Genomic DNA, 23,116 nt, shown 5'->3' on the forward strand with positions numbered 1-23,116 from the left:
GGATTACTGGACTTTCAAAGTTTTACAAAGGAGATTCTCACATTATCCACCTAAATCTTATTTTAACTTGGACTATCTTCAGAATTGTCTCGCTATGCCAGTTCACCCTTGCATAGTAGTTTAGGCCCTTTTACAAGAAGATTCACTCTGAATAAATGGAAAAGAACTGGGTATTTCTGTTAGACACTATTAGATGGCTGTTGAGGCTAAAACATCCCTAGTTACTTACTCTTTTCAAGGCTTACCTTTGCAGGTGACATAAATCTAAAGTGGCTGGTATTCTAAAGTGGCTAACCCTGTTTGTGGTGTGCCTCCCATGTGATAGTCTGCCAAAGCCTTAATGCTTTTTGCAAAAATGAGAAGAAACTCCATGCATTTTAGCTCTAAGTAAAACGTGTTCCACTATCACAAATAATCTGTTAGAAAGATAAATATTCATGCTTAAATTTCCATATCTTGGTTTCCCCTGGACTGGCTCAGAGTGGGTGCTTGATAAATATTAAATTAATAAACGAATATCTCTTTTGAAATTGAAGCATAATTGTCCAATGTTATTATATCAATTCACATTTTTTGCACTTTTTGGTCACTATGTTCTAAAAATAGGTGTTTCTTCAGTTGATTGTTCCTATTGCTTCTCTGGCGAAGCTCTCCTTCATGTATCCTTTTCATGTTCAATGGTTTTACTTCTGGAAAGATTTCAAATACACAAGGGCATTTAATCTTCCAGTGCGGAATACCAGCCACTTTAGATTTATGTCACCTGCAAAGCTTAATGTTGTGCTAACTATTCCATCATGCAGATGGCTGGTGGAAATGTGGAATCCCAATATTCTTAAGTCAAAGTCAAGAAGAAATCCACTAGTGATGTTCCTTTAGTATGCCTTAGGTTGACACCAATCTATTGATTATCCTTCTGTGCACAGTCTCAGTGATAACACAGTGGATTACTTCTGCTATTTATCAAGCATCGTGGTCTCCCAAGGAGCTACAGCTGATGCATTAAAATAGTTTATTGTCATAGAGCATCTTTAGTCTCAGGAGAACAAGACATTTTACACAATGAGTGGGTGGTAAATCACATTTTTGAAAATTGAAATATTTTAAAAATACTCTTTGGTACTGTTTAGAGGAGACATAATAAAATCTATGGTCAAATGAAAAATCTGTAAGAAAAGTTAATAACTATCCCCTAATGTATTTTATTTTTGAGATTGGCTATTCTACAGCAGATTTTTCTCAAAGGAACCCTCCTGTACTCACCCTCTCCCTGCATAAGCTTTATAAAATCTGTAAAAGCTAAGAGATCTGGGAGCTGAATGTGACTTACTCAAGGATTAATGACTCAACCTTAGTGCTTCTTTGCTAGTATCCTGGGCTCCCTCTTAGACCTCACAGCTTCCAATGCCTTGAAGAAAAATGGCTCATTCACCCAAATCATCCATAACCAGTGCTAGAGCTTTCCAGTTTCCTTATCGTTTTCATATTGAGCCTTTGTTGAAATAGAGCACAGCTTGAGAGATTGCTGGTGAGCTCAGTTTCAATTCTGTGCACTGCTTCTAGGAAACAGGAACTGATTAGATCTATTTAAGTGAAGTAGGGTAGAAGCATAGTAAATTTTTGGTTTCCCATATAATCCTAGTTTAGATTGATACCCTTGTGCATCATTAAGCTCACAGATAGAAGATTTATAAAACTTCACTCAAAATTTTTCATATACTTTTCTTTACATCCTTAGAAATCCACTGCCCAAACAATCTTAAAAGCAGCTATATTAAGAATATTTCTAGCCTTTGGCTTGTTATTCCTAAATGTCCTAATATACCTTCAAAAAAGTAAACCGTCTTTTAGAAGTTTAAACTTTATTAGTAATTAAAGACATTTAAATATATTTATGAGCCTTTACATTTTAGAGATCACATTGCTGAAAATTTCCAAAATAAAACTCAGTGTTAGCAAAGATGTAAGAAATGAGACACTCTTACACCATGCTGGTGAGAGTTGATACTCTGGACAGCAATCGGCAAAATTCTTGAAATATGCACTTTATTGGATCAACAATTTTGTCTGGAAGACCTTACCTTTAGGAGAAGAATTGGATAAATACATATGGATTTTCATCTCAAGATACATATTATAATCTTGCTTATAATAGCAAATTTATAATGGTGCAATTGCATAGATGTTTTAAAGTCAGTTATCATATACTCATGTAATGGGTTTCTATGAAATAATATAATTGTAATTTGTCACTGTAGAATGATACTAATATTAAGTAATATACTGGTTACAAAACAATATATATTATGTATAGTATTGAATAGAAACTGTACTCATTAGGCATGAATGGGAAAGAAGCCTAGAAAAGTACTCTCCAAAATGAGAACAAAATATGTTTATATTTAAATATTTTTGGATTTTAGGTGTCTCTTTCCTTTTCATATTTTAATATATATATTTTTTGTCAACCAAAGTATGTAGCACAAATGTTAACATTTATGTAACAAAATAATAAAAGTTTATAAAATCTTTATTAAAAAAGTTAATGTTTGTGTCAAGTTGTGTCAACTTGAGAAGTCTAAATGCTTAACTACATAACTCAGCAGTTCTGCATCCTGGGGTGTAGAGAACTTGCCCTTACTACTCTAGGATGTTGTTCATAGTGTCAATTTGAGAAATTTAGAAGTTTAACCAAGTGACTTAGCAGGATGCCAGGGTCTTCCCTTTGTAACCAACCTGAGCTTGTACAAGAGAGGGGCAGGGAGATGGTGTGAGTGCTACACTCACCTAAAAGCAAGTAGCCTGAGTACAATATAAAGAAGAAAACAGGCTCATTCGCTGCCTTTTTCTCTTGTTGTTTCTGTCTTCTGCAGCCTTGAACTGTTGTCCCTCATCATATCACCCTCCCTTGGAGCAAACTGATTATGAGCAGAAACCTCCACAAACTGTGAGCTAAATGAATTTTTCCTTCCTTAATTTTTGGTGTCAGGTATTTTATCTCAGCAATGAGAGAAACATAACTAACACAAAATACAAATGACAAGTTTCTACAATGTTCTTGTAAATACCAATCATTCACTTATTTAGCTATTGAGTTATAGAAAGAACATTTCTTTCTGAAGAGATAAGTTGATGTGTGTGGTTTACGTTTTAGCAGAGAAATATTACCTGTTATATGTGCTGTCTTATAATTACCAAATGCCTTATAAAGGTGGGAAAGATGACATGATTTTCTTATAGTCTGTCCTCTTTTCTTTTTAACTCAGCAAAGGGTTGAGACCAAATTTTTCACTGGAGTAGTGTGCAACATATATGAATAGGAAGAAGATTTGCTTATTAATTGCAATTTTTTGGTATTTAGTCTGTAGGAACTAGTCAATGAACTTTGCAAATATGAATTCCTTAATCTTGCTCCGGGCAAGTAAACGATTGTGATTATTCCCAATTTATAGGTGAAAGAAGAGATGGCTTGTGAATCAGGGTCAAGTAACCTGCACTCAAAAAGCCAATGCATGTGAGTGAGCAGATTTCCTTCAAGTTGGTAACTGTGGTGATGCACATGAGAACAAGACACTGAAATAAACCATGTACCTTACAGTAAGGAAGGGCAAGATACGTGATGACAAGTTGTCATGCTGTAATATGCAAGTGCCAAAGGGCTTTTGGTAAAGTTTAAATGGTGTGGGAAAACACTTCTAATGAGATAAACATAAAAAAAAATTAACTGAGGAACCAATAACACAATACCGAGCAAAACTGGCCAAATAATTAAAATAAGAGAAAACATTAGTAAATAAATCTAATCAAACATTAATAGCACCTACTTCAAGGAAGAATGACATTTTGGATGGTTTTAATATACTTTAACCACTTTCTAAGTCTTCAAAATGAGTAGAATAAGCTAAAGTGTGATAAAAATACAGTGAGTGTTGAAACTTTAAAAATGGGATTGCAGAGAAAGATATATTGACAGTAGTCCCCTCAAAATCCTGCCCTTTGCTTCAAACCTACTTATTTCATCTTCCTTGCCATCTTCTGAAGTCAATCTGGAATCCTCTGTGGTGAGTGTCTTTTGTCACAACCGCATAGATGTCCTGAATCAACTGAAAACATTTTCCTTTTATGGTCATTTTGACTTTGCAGAAGATCTGGAGGCCCACAGTGCCAGGTTCTATGAGACAGATGAGGACTCACGCTGATGTTTTATGAACTTACTCCTCTGCTGGGTGAGGCACTCAGCAGCAGTGTTCACTATATTTTTTATTACACCTCATGAAGATACTCATGCAAGAAGAAACAGAATTGCTTCAGAAAGTGGCAGAAGGATGGGAGAAATGTGTCAGAGGTAGAGGAAGAGAGGAGTACTTTGAGAGGGATTAATGTATCTTTTACTGTAACACATTTTTAAAATTTGAACACAGTATCTTTTGATTTTTTAAAAAATTGATATCCAGCAAAAAAGTAACACACCTCAGGAGAAGTGGCACACCAATTTAGAACTGGGAACATGATGTCATATAAAGTGGTGGCACTATACATGCTACAGGGTCTTAGGGACACTGTCCCTGACCTTTTGGAAGGCCACCAAGTCCTTCCAAAGCACATGGTCATTTCTTTCTTCCAGTGCTCAAATTCTGCTAAACTTTACACTTTGTAAAAGCACAAAAAACTGAGATATAGAAAACAAGAGTGCCATAAATGAAAAAGACCGGAGTAAACAGTGGGCAGCAAAGGATTGTGGGACCCAGGTGGGAACATCTCTGTGATAAAATGGAGCAATCAGCTTTTCTATTAACTATTAATCTGTTTCATTGCTTTCTCTTATCTATCCAAAGCTCTGATTCATGCAACTAAACCACAAGAATGTTTCAGTATAAAGCGTAATGCATTTGACATACTTCTTGTATGGCAGGGGATCTGCTTTTTTCTAGCAAGAAGCATAGCCAATACTAAGAGTGGGTTTTCACCAAAGAAAGCTACTCATTCTGAGACAGGAAAGATAGCTAATGTGGACCGAGAGACAGGCAACTTGCTCTGCTTTCTGCTTTCTTGGGTGCAGAAGGTTGAGAGAATTACATGGGAAATATAGTACAGCTAGAAGACTCACCCCAAACTGTAAGTGTGTATATGTGGACTTGTGTTTAAAATATAATGAATCATCCTTCAGTATCTTCACTAGCTTGGTTGAAGGATCCCTTCTTTTTCCCACAATTGCCAAGCCCTTGCAGAGAATGTCATCGTACTTGTATATACTCCATGAACATCTTTCTATATAATTTAAGTCGTCTTTAGATTACTTACACCACTTAACATGATACAAATGCTGTATAATTAGTATTGGTTATAAAATGATGACAATAAAAACATCCATGCATTTTCAGTACAAAAGCAATGTTTTTCAAACATTTTCAGTCTGTGGTTGATTGACTTTGTAGGCGTGGCTCACAGGTGTGAATTATGACTGTGACATCTGAAATAGTGTGACCAGGGGAAGAACAGAGTTATGCACAATTCTCTAAGAGGGGGAATTCTTTTTCTGCCTCTATGTGGAAAGAAAACTACTCCAGGGCTGTGGCGGAGATCTTTGGACAATACGTATATCTTCTTTTTGAGAGGAATTGGACCAAATTGGTTGAAGAATAGTGTTCACTGACAAATTGTAAACCCACTCTTGAGTCCTCACCTGTAGGTTGCCTTACCTCCCATGTTATGTGGCAACATTAGAGCACATTTCTACTTCTACCTGGCAATTATTTCTTTTTAATCTTGTTGATGCAACTTTAATTTGCCTTTTATCCTCATGATCAGGAGAACTGGATTACTGTTTACAGACAAATTCTTTGTGTTCCCTAAAAGTAAAAGATAATGGACTAAGGGATGGGGTATAGCTCAGCGGCCAGTGTCTGACTGGCAAGCTCAAGGTTCTGGGTTCAATTTCTGTACCAAAGACAAACAAACAAACAAAATGATAAGTGGACTTTTTGGATTGCAGCACTTTCATTGGTTTGTTTTTCCAAGTCACTCTTCTTAAAGCACTAAAATCCACTGACCCCTTGGATTGAGTAGGTACTCTTCAAAGTCTTAGAGGTGTCAGGGAAGGAAGGCTTTAGAGAAGAAAAAAAGGATGTTTCTAGAAATATCTGGAAACAGGATTCTTAAAGGATAGTGGTTTCATGCTGCACCGCCATCTTTTCAATGGGTTCCAGATGCCATTGGGGGGGGGGTCATGAATCACTTCTCTACCTCACTCTTTGGGCCTCCAAATTTTGCATGTTGACATGTTGATAAGATTACCTGTTGGGAGCCGCGGCCGAGCCCGGTCGCCTTACTTGGCGGTTATGCGGCCTGTAGAAAAGAGCAAAGCCTGAGCTAAATTACCCCTCCCATCGAGTGAGCCAAGTTGGCGCCTGCTTCCTGCCCCATGATTGCCCTGGCAACGTAAGCAGCCCGCGCAATAGAATAGTCTGCCTAGCAACAACTGATGTTAGCCAATCAGCCCGCATCGCGCGCTTTGAACTGATTGGCCACTGTTACCCTATAAAAGTGAATGCCTCTCCCGCCACGAGAGAGAAGCACAGAGAGAGATAGAGAAAGTCCACCGGCGAGAAAGGGCTGGTGGTAGAGCGGAGGCCTCGCGGGGCCCACGCGGAGACAAATAAAGACAAGGCTGCACACCGCCAGACTTTGTCGTGTGTCTTTCCTGCCGGCCGGGAGCGATACCGACATCTGGTGGCCCGTACGGGGACTGATCAACCCCGAGACACGGCAGTGGTGTGCAACGCTCCAGCGTGGTGCTGCCGGACAGGTGAGTTGGGGATAAGCCTGGGCTCTGGGTGGCGCGCACCTACAGGGCTTTTAGACTCCCCTCAGGCTCACGCGTAGGTGACGGGTTCTCTAAGTCACACGCGGTGAGTAACAGCCCTTAGAGGTTGAGGATGGGTAATTTACCGAGCACGGAAGCGCGGCCCTTGGTAAAGGCCCTTAGGAAGCTTTTAAAAGCTAGAGACCTCAGGGTAGGTCAAAAAACACTGAAACTATTCATAGCAGAGGTAGATAGGGTGGCTCCCTGGTTTTTACCCACAGGGCATTTAAACCTGCCGTCATGGGAGAAGTTAGGCGGGGACCTCGCCTCGGCGGAATTGGGAGGCGATATTTCGCCGGCTATTCGCCCCCTGTGGGAAATGATACATGCGTGCCTTGACTCCTATGCCGAGTTGCGCCGCGAATTGTGTGCGTGCGCCGCTCGAAAAAAGCAGAGAGAGGAAAAAGGACCCCCGAGCGCTCTCTGGCAGGGAGGAGATAGAGAGCCATCCGCTCCGCCCTGGAGCTCTTCTCCAGAAGCGGCTCCCCGCCGAGAGGCCGCTACAGGGAACCCTCCTTTCTCTCAGCCGGCACAGGAAGTGACGCCCCGTTCCACTCTGTCGCGACCGCCGTCCTATGACGTTGCACCGCGGGGCGGACGGTATTTTCATGGGCGGCTACTCTGCCGAGCAGGCTGAAAAAAACGCCGGTCGAGGAAACGGGGGCTGGGGATTTAGCTCAGCGGCATAAGCGCCTGCCTTGTAAGCAGTCAATCGCGAGTTCGATCCCTGGTACCGATAAAAAAAAAAAAAAAAAAAAAAAAAAAAAAGACCAAAAATAAAAAAAATAAAAAAAATAAAAAACAAAAAGGGGGAGTAAGCCAAGGCCTGCCTCCAAAGGCGCGGTTATCTATGGCATGACAATGGATGGGCCCGGATCCGGTGGTTAGCTGGAACCGAGGCGCGGTTTGTGTTTTTCCGCAGGAACCGGGACGAGAACCACTGTGGGTCCCAGAGAGGTTGACGCGACAAGTCCCTCGACTGAAGATCAGGCCTGTTCCACCAGAGGCCAACCGCAGACCCAACAACAAGATGAGCCCTAAAAGAACTGCAGGACAATCCCTTTTTGGGGAGCCTGGAATGGCTTGCTCCCCTATGTTTTACCATTGTTAGGTCCCCTGTGCTCCTTGCTTCTGTTCTTACTTGTAGGACCATTCTTGCTCCGATGGGTTACATCATTTATTAATGGGCGCCTTGTGGCGGCCCGGCGTCAAGTACGCCTGGTTGCCCATGCGGCCCTGGCAGCAGCCCGTGATGGGCACAATGACCCCCAGGCCTACGCATGGCTCGCTCGACTGGCCTACGACCGGGTCTAGATGTGGCGGGTCTTCCGCATTCCTTCCCTATTGACACCACACAGCAGGGTGGGTGAGTCAATGACGGGTAAGAGCATGCCTCCCCAGCACGACTCGACCTAAGCCAGGCCCTACCCCATACTGCACGAAAGCCGCTGGATTACTAGAATCTGCCCAGATCTAGATGCCTCTCCGAGGGGATCACACGGAGGGGCATGAGTGCATGCCTATGTGCATCCAGGTTCCGTCCAGTTCACTCCTGGCCCTGGAAAAAGGACGAGGGTCTCAAGGCCTTGGCGGACCCGGGGGCGGCCGACCAGGGTCCAAGCCAAGGGCCTACGGTGGGCCTCAACACAGGGCATAAGCCTCTGCACTCAATCCAGGGCGGGCTGCGATGCATACATTCATTCAAAGTAAATAAAATAGGGGGAGATGTTGGGAGCCGCGGCCGAGCCCGGTCGCCTTACTTGGCGGTTATGCGGCCTGTAGAAAAGAGCAAAGCCTGAGCTAAATTACCCCTCCCATCGAGTGAGCCAAGTTGGCGCCTGCTTCCTGCCCCCTGATTGCCCTGGCGACGTAAGCAGCCCGCGCAATAGAATAGTCTGCCTAGCAACAACTGATGTTAGCCAATCAGCCCGCATCGCGCGCTTTGAACTGATTGGCCACTGTTACCCTATAAAAGTGAATGCCTCTCCCGCCACGAGAGAGAAGCACAGAGAGAGATAGAGAAAGTCCACCGGCGAGAAAGGGCTGGTGGCAGAGCGGAGGCCTCGCGGGGCCCACGCGGAGACAAATAAAGACAAGGTTGCACACTGCCAGACTTTGTCGTGTGTCTTTCCTGCCGGCCGGGAGCGATACCGACAATTACCTTTTTGTTTAAAATTTTTTTTCTCCTTTTTTTTCTTTGGAGAAAGAGAAGAAATATCCAAATCCACAACTCTAGTTGACAAAAGATGTTAAAAACATTCTTCCAACCTTGACTTTGGTTTCAAGAATTAGCACTCCACTCTAATACCCTGATAAATACTTACTTGGAGATGTTCTGCTGACCTGAAATGACAGACAGTCCTCACGTTGTCTGGAAGTATGTCCCCTGTCCAGCAAATGTTCTCTACTTCGTTCTGTAGTTTGTTCTCCCAGTTACTTCCGTACAAAAATACAGTACTGCCTTTGCCTCTCTTCTTTCTTACCTGCAATTAGTCATTCTTAAAACTCTTTTGAACTTCTTTTGTTTTACATATTTGGAATCATTGGAATCATTGGAATATTTTCTGTCTAAACCAATAGTTCTTGTTTCCTTTACATTTAGAGACAGAATTTCAGTATTGTATGCCACTTAGAAATGCTACATAAAGCATGTCTAATAATGCACTAACATGTAAGTGTTGTATGGTATTGGAGAAAGTACACTAACTTTCATTTATTTAATGCATCACGTTAATTTGTCGCTCTCTTTTCTTTCTCACCCATACTCCTTGAGGCCTGAGGCTTGCCAAATGCTGATCGTTCAAGTATGTATTTTCCAAATTTCAGTATGGTTCATCCTAAGCCTGCTTAAACCCATTAAACATTATGACTATAATTTTGTGAACCACTGAAATATGAGCCCTGTCAAACATGACGTGTATTAAAAAAACTAGATGAAGTAATTTTAAAAGATTTAAAAAGATGTTTTAGCTTATAAGTGTATAGAATAAACTTGACAGTTACCTTTTTGTGTGATTCCCTGCTTTAGCAACTTTTCATTGAATGAGAACAACTCCCAAATTTGCCCATATGGACAAAAAGAGACTAGGGTGTGTCTGGAAGGGGGTAGCACAGTGACTCAGAGTATAGGCTTGCCCCTACCTGGGTTCAAGTCCTGTTTGACTTTATTCACATGCACAATAAGGATGATGCTAATTCACATTTCATATGAGGATCGACTGACTTAGTCCCTAGAATGCATTTTTAAGTAGTGCCTGGCATAGAATAAATGCTCCATAAATAGCATTCATGGGTAAAAGTGGGAAATTAGAAAAGTTAGGACACAGATCTGACCTACAGTGTGATCCCAATGATTCCTTTGATATCACACAATTCACGAAGTGAGCAGAAATCTAGTCACTTTCTTGAAAAGAGGTAATTCTGGCTGTTATAATTAATACGACTATATATAGTATTAGGAACATTACAATAGTACGTTAAAGACTTGTAAATGATTGTACAACTTTTCTCTTTGAACTATTGGAATTGACATGGAAATTAGGATTAATGTGGACCCTGATCTAGTTCTAGCATTGCTGCCACATTTCCAAAGTAGACTGAATATTCTTTAGGAGATTCAATGTAACAGTACCTTTTTGTCTACCTAATGGCAAAAAGTCAGTAAGGGAATAGAAAGGTAAGTAGGAGAGAAGGGATTAGAGAGGGGCTGGGGCCTGCTGTAAGGATTAAGTCACTACATGACAGCTATATGGGGAATATTTCATCTGGGGGCTTTTAGAGTATCTGAAATTCAAGTGCAACCTTGTTTTTATAGGCCATATACCTGTTCATGACTTGGGCTATGTGCTCTGTGATTTGTATTTATTGTATGAAGGGGAATGTTTGGGAGCTCAAGTGACAGGATATGGAGCAGGAAAAAAAGATGGGGTCTGGCCAACATGACACCTGGACTCCTTCTGCACATCGCTGGAGAAGCCCGCGTGGAGAATCGCTCTGGGCTCTGTTGGGCTGGAATTGCTTCAGACGTAAAGTGTTGAGAAGCTTGTCTGCCCATTGTTCAAGTAAGGTATATGTCAGTGATGTCAACACAGTGCATTGAGGAAATGTCACATCTGTCTGCAATTGGCTACCTCTCAATAGGGGAAACACCATTGGCAGCCTGGAGACCAGATGTTGCTTTCAATCAAATAGAGGTCAAGCATCTTTAGCCAGAGTATGTTTGCACCTCCCCATCCCCAGCTCTGCAAAAAACATGCAAGGCAATTTTGCTGGAGTCATAATTGTTTTAGCTCATGTTCCCCTTTTCCTAGTGTGTGGCATTGCAGCCACTAGCTTAGAGTAATCTTAATGGTGCTCCTTAGTCTGAAGACTATAAAAAAAGCATCAGAGTAGTGAAATTTCTATTCCTAGGTTATACGGTCTGGGTTCCACCCCCGATATTATCACTGCAGCTGTCTAAGAGCCTGGAAATAGCACTTGGCATTCCCTAGACTTCAGTTTTTTAACGAGTGAAAGGGCATTGTCCTGGATGTTCTTCTCCAGTTCTTCTGGGTTCAACTTTCCTCAATTACGCAGACATGCGGGAAGCTGACTTTGGCTAAGCCTTGGGACAGCCACCTGGAAAACCAGCAAGCACACTGATGCTTCCAGGCAGAAGGCTCTTCTAGTATTTCCTACTTACCCACATGGGGAAACAGGTTATAACAGCTGGTCGGAAATGTACCCTGAACCAGAGTGAGAAACAATGATTTTGAACTTAATTTTAAAGGACATTATAGCCAAATTTCTTAGACTCGATACAAAAATAGCTCATCTCTTGACTGAGCCTGTGTGCTGGGGTGTGGGATGGGGAATCTAGAAACACATACACATTTTGAGTGGGTTTGCATCTTGCAACACTGTAAAGGTTTCCTTTTCCAGAAGCAGTAAAACCTAGAAGGAAAAGCAATCAGGTTTCCCTCTAATTGGGTCTCACAGCTAGTACACACGCACTGAATGTCTATGAAATGAGAATTTGCTAGGTGCTGCTGGAGATGAATAAGACATTGTGAATGAGGAAATTGTTTGCCTGTTGTGATCTTCCTTAAGCACATCTGCTGGGTTGTCTGTACTCGGCACTACCCCTTACTGCTGAAGTTGGGGGACTTGCTGACGGGAATTTAGGAAGAACAGCTGGCTGGCTTCTGCCCTTCTTCCAGATATCCAACTCTGTATGGAGAGCATTGGGTGCCATTATCCTGTGTGGGCTGAGTTTTTCTCAGGAATAGTGGAGCAATTGTTTACATTTAATAATTACAAAGTTTGCCAATATTTTTTATTGATTGATATCACTGAGCTATGAAAACAAAAGAGTGAAATTTAGGAGAGCAAATTAAACTTGTTTCAGGAATTTCATCTTTTGTCTCTGGTGTTTTGTGGGAGTTTAACAAAGGCACAGGAAAGTTTTTATAGTTACTTAGTTAGCATTTTATCCACAAGGACCTAATGAAGTCTTTCAAACAATCACACAATATACTGGCCTTGGTGAATGGCAGAAGTTTAGAGAATTTGAAGCTGGTTTGAGGAGAACTACATGGCTGGGGTTCTTCAACTGTCTTGCTTGGGAGCCATCGAGCTCGCTGTTTGAGTTCTTGCCAGAATCTGGTTGATAGACACGAAACAGAGACAAATATCTGATTATAGGGTGAAGAAACATTCCACTGTCCTTTAGGCATTAGTGGGTGGAACAATACAAGCTGAGTTCTTTAAAGAACCAGAGGGGTTTTAGTTTTTAACTGTTCATGTGGGGCACGGGCATTAACCCAGGATGTGCAAGGTCATCCATTCTAAACTCCATTTTGCATGCAAGAGCAAAGAAGGAAGTCGTGGGAGGTGAATCCTGCATTCATGTGAGTGGCCCACAGATTTGAGGGTGGAAAGTATTCGGAGAGTTCGTAGGTGCATTTCAAAGGCCTTGTTTTTTAATGTCGGTAGGTATCCTGAAAGATCATGCCAGAGAACTTAGGAATTTTAAGTCAGACATAACCAGTGTTTTGAGAAGCTCATGGGGCAGAGGTTCTGCCTTTACCAGGTCCCTAAGATCTCAGAATGCAAAGAGCTTCTGTTCAGGAATCCACTCAGCAAGATCTACAAAAGAGGCATGGAAGTCACTCCCACAGTGCAGATGGAACATCCCTGGTCAACAATGGATGGTTGCTGTAATTAGATAGAAATTGACATCAGGGTAACACTGAGATACTAGAGTGCAAAGGAAAAACCAAGAAATAGGGGATACAGGAAACTCAGTATTTTGCCCTCACTGTAAGATATCTGCTAACTGATTTATCCTCCCAGCTCATGGATTTTAGGTGATTCCAAAGGCTAAACAATGCCTTAAACCAAGATATCTTTTTTCCTCATATCACTGAGTCCCTGTTTCTGTTTCAGCAGTACTCTTCTTGGAGCTGAAAATCTCCTTCAGCAGTTAGGAGTTGGGCTCTTCTAAATTCAGTGGGTGAATTTTCTTGCAAGTCCTATAAAGTCCTTATTAGAGCTTATCAGAAGATGGTATTGAATTTGTATACATTCCCAGGCTTTGAATGAACTAAAGGAGACCTCAGTGCCCTCTGAACTGGTGGGAACACACTGGTAAAAATAAAGAAGCCTAGTAAGTACAGGAGGATGGATTTGGGTATTTAATTTGATTGAACTTTATCTCAACTAGGTAAAAGGATTAAATTTGGATATTAATTCCTTTGACCTGCAATGCCTTTAGACTTTAACTCACTTGGAGACTTAATCTTTAAATATTAATATTTTCCTGGAAATTTTAAGACAGAAAAAAATTATATAAAATTTTGAGCAACCCAATTATGGTTTTGATGCCAATGATTAAAAAGTTGGAGTGTTATGTCTGGATTGCATCCATGCATTTCATTCTTGGCTCATCCTATTGTGGTCACTGAATTTCACTGAAGGATGAGATAGTTAATCTTGTCAGTTTGATTTGCTTGAGAGATGCCTAGCAGACTAGCAAAGCACACATCTGGTCGGGTCATAGAATATGACCTTGGAGAGTACATCTGTTTCCTGGACCTTCGTGGCCTCTGTTTCCTGCCCTCCCCTCTACTTCCTGGCTGCCGTGAACTGAGCAGATTTCCTCCATCACACCCTTCCACCTCAATGTTTATACCTTGGAGCTCACTAGCCACAAAAGGAAAACAATAAAGTAAACAAATCTCTCCTTCACATTGCAAGAGTCAGGTATTTGGTTCCACCAAAAGAAAGGTTACTAACACACAAGGACATTGAATAATACTTGAGTAGTATGATTGAGTGGGAAATAGAGTAGAGGATTTTTCAGCCTTGAGGAGAGTCTGGCTTTGGAGTTGATTAGTTAACATATTTTTCAGATGCAGCCCCAATCCATCTGAGGAAAAACTTAAACTGCCAGGCCATATTGCCAGGAAAATGGCAAATAGGACCTTGGTTGGTACCGGAAGGACAGACTCATGAAACCAGGGATGGGTTGCTCTCACAGACAACAGATACCCTTCTCTAGTGGGGCTATGCAATCCCTAACTTCATGTTTAATTCCATTGATTTAAGAAGAAAATGTTGCAGAGTACAAATGGAGAATGCCTCTTCCCTCAATGACGATGTTTCAAAGTAGGAAAAAATTTATTTATTTGTTTATTTAACCATTTCCTAATGTCTCTAGGGAGTTAGAATGGATATTCTACTTGGAAATTTGTCACACTCAGCTCTACCTTCTTTCCTTTTGGGAGTGAATGGTTTGCAGGTGTAGGCTCCTTGCTCTACTTCTCCAGAAGTGTTTTGCCTTGCATATTTCTCTTCTGCTCAACTAAGTGGTGACTAGGATAATCATAATAGAGGAAACTTGTGGCTCTCTCGTACTAAACTACAGTTTACATTTTAACTTTTATCAGATATGTAGGTGGTGCTCTGGTCTATCTATCTATCTATCTATCTATCTATCATCTACCTGTCATCTCAATTTATTTCATAGTAAAAGGGGAATATTTGCAGCACATTTTTGTAAGACATGATAGACTTGCTTTTTGTCTTCAGATATTTTGGTGTCTTTTCATTGTGTGAGGGGTTAGAGCTGAAGTAGTGTCAGGAGGCAAAGGGCACTGATCTACAATAAGATACTTTAAAAGTAAAGGCATAATAGGCACAATACATCAGGGGAAGGGGCTGTGGTTAGACAAAAGTAAGAATGATCTGGACTATTTAAGTTTGAGTAATCAGAACACACTTTAATGGAGCAGTTAGCATTCAAAATGGAGTTGCAAAACCCAGGGAATTTTAGATTTCCTACACCAGAAGATACTTGGCTACATCTCCTGAACAGGGAGGGGATTTGGAGCTCTCAACATAGTCTCTAATTCCTAATGGCCCTCTCAACCTATAGGGATCCCATTTAATGATGTGTTTGTGACGGGTGGGCTTTAAAAAATAATTCATTCAGGGTAAACAACAACCATGAAAGGCAACATTGTAGAGCTCTTGTCTTGTACATCTTCTGGCCCTACTTTACCTCCTACCCTTTAGATTTAGGAATTTGGAACTTTCCATGCATTTGCTCCAGTAAAACACAAATAGGGAGGGATCCAATAGAATCAAGCTATTCATGATCAGATCTCGGCATAGGTCTGAAGCCAAAAGAGAATCTTCTTTCTCCATGGCTCAATCATTTGATGTGCCACAAATTTTTCATATCTTTAATGAACTGCTTTCTAGTGCCAGAGGTAAAACTCTAACATTTTATCCCCACAATATTTTTGTTTTTATGAAGTTTATTTGAGAAATTCCTTTGTTGCCATTCACACTTAATGTGGCCCTTGGACATTGTCACGTATGCCTGTAATGAGACTCTGAATGCATTATATATAAAACACTTGGGGCAGCCATCTAGGTATGTAATGGTTGACTTTCCACAGCACAAAGCTAGGTTGTACTTGAATATGAAGTTTTTTTTTGGTCCCAAGAATAAAACAATATAGATATTCTCCAGCAAAAGGAGATGATTTTCTCAATGACATAAGGTCTCAAAAGGAGGACGTCAGAAGGGGGCATAAACAAAGGAAAGGACATTTGAGGAATACGATGAAGAATCATCTTTGTCTAAACAGTTGGCTCTGAGAAGATGAAAAATAGAGACAAAACTTCGAAGGTGACAGGAATAGAACTTTTGAGCTGGTCAGATCTTGAAGTAGAAGCAGAATACTTGTGTTCAAACCAAATTGATGCCAATTAATCACTATGTAACTTTACTGGAACTAATACCATTTATCTTTGATTTGCTCAGTATGAGAATTAAGTTTAGATACAATATATACCTGTGTACAAAAATGCCTAGGATTTAAGCACATATTCGGGGTTCAAAGTATTAATTCTTAAACATGCTTAATCTAAATGTGTGACTTTCCCAAGGTTTAAATATGAGCTAAAAGGCCTAAAGCAGTTAACTTATTTAAGTTGCTGTGGATAATAATGGCAGAGATGTGATTCAAATCTAGGTCTCTTTTCTCCCTAGACAGTGGTTCTTCTACTGCATTCTGTTTAAAGTGGCATGATTATTTCAGTCAGAGCCTTGCAGATAGCAAGTTAGACCAGGATCATATGAGGGTTATTATGGATTAAAAACTGGTGGTCAACTTAACATCAGCTGAATTACATCAGCATGGTGCTGAGTGTAGATGTTCCACCTGAGGAAAGTGGCCAGCATAAACAGAGATGTGGAGAAGGAGAAGCAAGGCATTGTGGGTTTCTCTAAGTATTGCTGTTTGAGCTGTTGGTTCTTCTGGAGGAGCTCATCATGACTAGATTCCCCAGTTTGAGTTTGGCCATTGTCATTGGAGGAGCTCAGGACCTTGGTGAGAATGGCTGTGGTTCACTTTGGGGGAGCTCTGGTCCTTGCATTGAGTATTGCTTCCTGCCTCCAGAGGGGAAGATATGTGCCACTTGGTCTCCAGGATGAACTTGTCATGCCTGCTTCTGGCATGAACTCAACTGTTCTCATCGTCAGAGGAGTTTGGGACCTCTGTGTCACTGAGGATGACTGTGGTGCTTTTCAGGACAGCTCTGGTCTTTATTATGAACATGACTTCTCAGCTCCAGTGCAGAACTTTCAACCTACCAGCACAGATCCTTCACCCATTGGCATAGACTTTCTAGCTTCCACTGCTGACCTTTGGGCCTTCCCAGCACAGATCCATAAAAGAGACTGGCAGAGGTCCTCCTCATGGGCTCTAGACCTCCAGTTGGACTCATGGGAGGTATTGTCATGGGTTCTAGGTCTTCATCTGGACTCATTCAGGATATTGCTGTGGGATGCAGGCCCTTGGCTGAATATTCTATGTCTTTAGTGTTGTGGATAGATTTCCTGTACTTTCTTGTGTTAACTCTGGGTGACCACCATGAAATAATATTATAAATTCTGTGTCCTGATTCTAATTGTTCTCTGCACAATCCCTGACTACAACAAGCGTCCTAGAAAGATAGAAAGGAAAGTTGTGCTGTCTTTGCCAAATCACAGATAGTATGGTGATAGGTAGTAATCCACAGATGGATTAGGGAAGGAAGCTTTTGGGAGACCTTGATTTTTATTCCACTCTAAGCTGGGTTGTCCACTTTGCAACCCTGACTCACCTTTAGTATTTGTCTGACTCATAGATATACACTAAATATATGAAGAATAAATCTATAATAGGAAGGAATTGATTCAATAAATGAAATGAATGAATGAAATACATACACAAGTGAATAAAATGCTATTTAAGCTATACATGGGTCTTGAACTTTGTTTTCTAGGTGTTCAGAAAAATATACACGCTAAGGTGGAAAACCTGTAAGGACATAGTGTCTTCCAGATCACTATGTAAGGAATACCCTACTGTAGCCAACATCCAGTCGTCTTTAGGATGAATGAGACTCCAGTCTGGCTAAGAGCAGTACAACCAGAGTCAGAGAAAACTCGGTTTGAGCCTTGCCTTGTCTGTACTACTTACTAGTCTTGTGATTTTGAGCAAAGATTCAGTAGGATGAAGAAGAATAGAGAAGAAAACACACAGACAATGCATGATGATCAACAAGAATTTGCTTACAAACATGTTTGTCAAACTGTAGAGATTCTGAGAAACTTACCAGAATTCCTTACTGTGGTCTGGACTGTGCTTGAGATGATGGGACAAGAACAAGGAAAATATAAACTGTTCACAAGCATAGAGCTATTGCAGTGTGAGTTTAACAATACAGTGATTTTTCCAAATATGCCAGCAAACAGGAATGCAGTTACTTCCAAACTTTTCAATTTGTTGATTTTTCACTTACTTTGCTTCATCTTTTATACCTCCCATTTGTGTAGAGGAATGCAGAAGCAATATATAAATAGCATTCATTTCTTTTTCCTATGTGTTACCAAGGTTAGAAAACATGCTGTCGGTTTAGAGAAATGCTCTGTCCTTTGTCTGAATTCTCACTGAGCACGCACCGCAGCTCCTGTGGCACACTGTACCTCCTACCTAGAGGTGCAGCTGTTGCATTCGTGTCTTATTATCCTTGGTTTGGTCTCATCCCCTCTTTTTCATGCTACCTAAATCACAGCAGGCATTCACATTGGTTCCATTACTATTTTCAGAGCCTGAATTTATTGACTGAAAATCATTTCTGTTTATGTTCTTCGTATTCATTATTACAGACAACAAAGAGTTCGTGATAGTTGCTTGGTATACTAAATTTCTCTCTAAACTGGAGAATTTGAGTATCTGAATTTATCACTTTGGGCAAGACCCAACTAAAAGGCTTTTGTATGTTGAAGCCAGGGTCATACAAGGAAGACCACATGCCCCTTCTGCTCAACATTTAGCCAACTACATTGGAGATCCTACCATGCATTGAGGCAAGGCCTGAGCTCAGCTGTGGATAACAGATAGCTTGCTCTCTCTTAAAAATATCCCAAATGATCTTATGGTAGGGGATGCCTTAGAATAATAACCACCTCATAATCTTCACTATTATGGCTTCATTATGATGTGTGCTGTAAATGTTCATGTGCTGGGAGCCTAATATAAAGATGTGGAAGGGTAATAGGAAGAACTTAGGCCAGGAGGGATTGATACCTTTCTTGGGGGAGTTGGTCAGGCTTAACGAGACTTTATTAGTTATCCCAAGAGCAAGTTGTTATAAAGTGGGCTCACTCCCTGTGCTTCGCTTCTTCCAACAGTAACTACTTGCTGTTTTTGCAAGGGCTTCCACCAATGACAATCTAACCCGCCATGCCAAGGCAGATTGAAGCCCTTGGCAGGTGTGACTGCTGGAGCTTTTCAGCTCCAAAAACTGTGTCAACGTAACCCTCTTTCCTTTACATGTACCTGGCCTCAGGTGTTTTATTGTATCAACACAAAATGGAGCAAGACACCCACTCAATAGGAATTTCTTTCTGAAGAGGATGTACAGAGTGAAACTTTCCTTACTGCTTGAAGAATTCCTGTCACTGCAATCCCTTTACCGTATCAGGATTAGTGCTGTTGCAGCCATGGAAAACAATGAGTTACCTATGGTACAGCTCCTGGAGTGTAAGTGGCATGCATGTAACTGAGAGAGGAAGGCATCTACAGCTCATCCCACACGGTGCCATCCCACCATGGTGCCGAATTAGCAGAACAAAAAGGAAAAATAGGTCTGGGCGGCGGGATCCATCTCTTCTTCAGATCATTAATGATATTGGGAAGAGAGGGGGAAACTGAGTATTCCATGCTGCCCAATTGATTTATTTCCAACTCTAGATATAGATTTTCCATATAGAGATCTTATCTATCTTGCATTTCCCTCATAGGATTTCTATGCTAGTATTGCATCCTAAGTATATTAAAGTACTATCATTTCCCTATTCTTCTTGCTTTGCACGCATGAATTCTTGCCTGGAATGCCCCTTGGGCATGTTATTCACCTCTCTAAACTTGTTTTGTCATCTGTTAGATAAAGATAATAAAATCATCATTCTCATTGAGGCTGTGGTGAAGATTAACTAAAATGATCAATGTAAAGCGTGTAGCAGGCTCTGGCATGCATGAGCATGATAATTGTTACTTGGGATTATTTGGTTCTTTCTTTGTTTTCTTGATTCATCCCTCAATAACCACCTCAGATATATTTTTTGCTTTGAAAACTCTCTTATCTGTCTGGGCAAATCATTGTCTTTTCTGTTACGCCTCTGCATAACTCTATATATCTGTCCGTATGTTACACTCAGCTGGAAGGTATTTAGATGTATATCTTCCTGAGAGGTCTGTGACTTTTTGAAAACAGAGACCATGACCATGTCATTTTTTTAGCATCTAACAAGATTATTCTACAAGTAAAAACTTGGTACTTGTCAAATAAATTTTTGAGAGAGCAAATGAGTGAATGAAGAAATGAAAGAAAGATTGTTAAAATAATCTACCACAGTAGAAGAAGTTGAGTATCCTGGAAGTACAGCTGAGAGACAGTAGGTTTTGACTGCCTTGTCAGTCTTTCATTTTGCTGGATAGTTCAAGATTCTGCAAGCAATTATTTTATTAGTAGTGTGATATGCAAGAAAGTAAATGGAGTGAGCAAAGGTTTATTTAAAATGGATTCAATTTTCTAGATAAAGAATGGAAGACAAGGCACCAGGATACTCTAAGATGGTTTGATTGTGGGGAAAACAAGAGCAGAGAAAGTGGTTAGAGACAGGAGATAATAAAGGTGTGGTTAAAGGAGACAGAGAGAGAGAGAGAGAGAGAGAGAGAGAGAGAGAGAGAGAGAGAAACAGAGACAGAGACAGACACAGAGACAGAGACAGACAGAGAGTGACAGAGTTGGAAATTGAGACATGCTGAAAAGAGAGATTTGGGAGAAAGGATGAAATAATTCAAAGATTTTTTAAAAGGAAACTTAAAGGCAACTTTCTCTTCTATCTATCTAAAGAATCTATCCTTTAATCAAATTTCCATTTAGCTGATTCCCCAGACTGATTCTTCACATTTCTGCCATGCAGCATGGATACTTGCTGTTGGTCACTGGATGTTTATCTGCCATTTGATCTAACTTAGGTTAGAGAGCTCAGGGTTCCTGCGTTTGTTTCCTGTCCGCTTCTCCTGTCTCTGGCCATGGTAGATGCCTCCACCCACAATTTAGACCGTGTCCTTTCCACATAACTTTAGGAAAAACCTCTTGCTCACTAATGCAGATCTTAACTACCTGCCTCAGTACCACCCCTTGCTGAGAAGGAGACCACTTCTCCTGCCCTGCATTTTTCACATGCCATGTAGTTGATCTGTTAACCGTGTCCCAGGTTGGGCAGCTGGAGACATAGTATGTGATATCTGTTTTTCATCTTCTTTAAAATGAATTAAAATGTTAACATTAGCCAACATCTTACTTATCCAAAACATAAACATCTCTTTGTTTTACTCTATTTTGCTATGGTATATGGGAAGGAAAGAAAAAGCAAAAGTTATTCTCTCTTTAAGCACTATCCTACTATGCTGAAAATAAGTGAGAGTTGGAAAAAATAACTAAAATGTTATGTATCTGATTAAAAATAAATTCTGTTAACTGATCATATAGCCATAAACACAAAAAATGGGTGATTTCCTCTCAAGTTGAAGTAGAATCACTGCAGAAATATCAAAGGGCAAGCAAAGTTGTAGGATTAACAACTGTAAAAACTCTTCTGAATTTATCGGAGCATGAATTTTTGCAAGAAACTGGACAAGAGTGCTGATTTGTAGATTACTTAATAAAAGTACAAAATAGATTTGTATCATGCCAGGGTATTTATGTGCTGATATTTATAAACTAAAAGTAGGATATAGAGAGGAGAATATGAAAGTAAATTCATATTCTTTCTGTGCCATGTCTTGTGATTTCCCACAGACGGTCTGGACATATATTATGCATACCCACTGTGTTTGCTAGAGCAGGAAAGCCTGGTGTACTGTTGGAGTTTCCTTGGGCCTGGCTCCTGGCAGGATGGTAGATAGAGGTTCCTTGTCTTATGTGGCATGACTCCTAGGGCAATATTAAGTTCCCATTTCTTATGCACCTGAAGTGCTAATGACTTTTCCCTTTGGAATCAAGCATTGCCTACTTCATGAATAGTTTAAAGGGCATCCAAATCAAAAAAGAGAAAGCCAAACAAATAAACAAAAAATCTTGCTGGTTGTGGTGGCACACGCTTGTAATCTCAGCACTTGGGAGGCTGACAGGAGGAGGATTGCTGTGAGTTTGAGGCCAGTCTGGGCTCTCTAGTGAGTTCAAAATTAGCCTGAACTACGTAGCAAAAGCCTGTTTCAAACAACAGCAACAAAACATAGATAAATAAAGGGCATTATGCTCCTAGTTTCTTACTTAGTGTGTTACAGGAATTTTTTTAATACTAGGCTTTGTGTTAGTCACTGCATCACTGTGATAAAATACCTGAGTGATAAAATACCAGGTTCAAGGAAGGAAGGTTTATTTTGGCTCACAGCTTCAGAGGTCTCTGTCCATGGATGTTTGGCCCTTGCTCATTGAGCCTGTTTGAAGGCAGGACATCATATCAGAGAGTGTGTGGCAGAACGAAACTACTAACATCATGGTGGCTGGGAAGGAGATGGGGACAGACAGAAGTTGGGGACATTTTATGTCCCTAGTGACCTATTTCCTTCAACTAGTTTCCACCTCGTAAAACTGTAGAATTTCCTATAAGTGCCACAGGCTTTTTGCATATAACCTTTGGGACATTTCAGATCCAAGTCCTGAAGGCTTTATGTATGTGATAGTAAAGGTGAAAGAAATCCCCTGGAGAGGCAGAAATTGAAAACAAATAAATTGCAAGTTTTCTTCATATAAAATGTTTTCAACATTGATTCCTAAAGGCAAGACTGAACCTTGCTAGTCATCTCAATGTTTAGTGCTGATTGTGTGGAATCTGTTTGATAAAGTTGATCTTGTGGACATTCTGAAGATGATATGCAATCAAAAATTTCAGCTGCCCAAAATGATCTGTCCTTTGTGGTGAAACAGAACCGGTGAATGGAGTCTTTCCTGGGCTATTTAAAACTGTTTGATCCATGCATACAATCAGTCACTCCAAATAAAACTCCAGACTTGACCTGGAAGTTGAGGTTGGGCAGGAAAAGAGTGAGATTAGACCAGGCAGAAATCTCTGGCTCCATGAGACCTTCCTTGGCACTCAGTTGAAATATTTTTAAGAAATGAGAAGAAAGCACACATGAGGCT

The 23,116-nt window shown here is 40.7% G+C and overlaps 1 long non-coding RNA gene across 1 annotated transcript in view; it reads left to right on the forward strand.

Moving 5' to 3' along the window:
• Window positions 1-2,873: 2,873 nt before the first annotated feature.
• Window positions 2,874-23,116, forward strand: part of LOC134470794 (uncharacterized) — an 87,184-nt gene continuing 66,941 nt past the window's right edge. Inside the window, exons 1-2 of the long non-coding RNA XR_010039964.1 lie at window positions 2,874-2,947; window positions 3,453-3,514. This is a non-coding gene — a long non-coding RNA (uncharacterized LOC134470794). The remainder of the gene's footprint in view (window positions 2,948-3,452; window positions 3,515-23,116) is intronic.

The sequence above is a fragment of the Cavia porcellus genome, unplaced genomic scaffold (assembly GCF_034190915.1).
Source record: "Cavia porcellus strain 051 isolate PalLab524CR breed Dunkin Hartley unplaced genomic scaffold, mCavPor4.1 scaffold_1, whole genome shotgun sequence".
NCBI classification, from domain to species: Eukaryota; Metazoa; Chordata; class Mammalia; order Rodentia; family Caviidae; genus Cavia; species Cavia porcellus.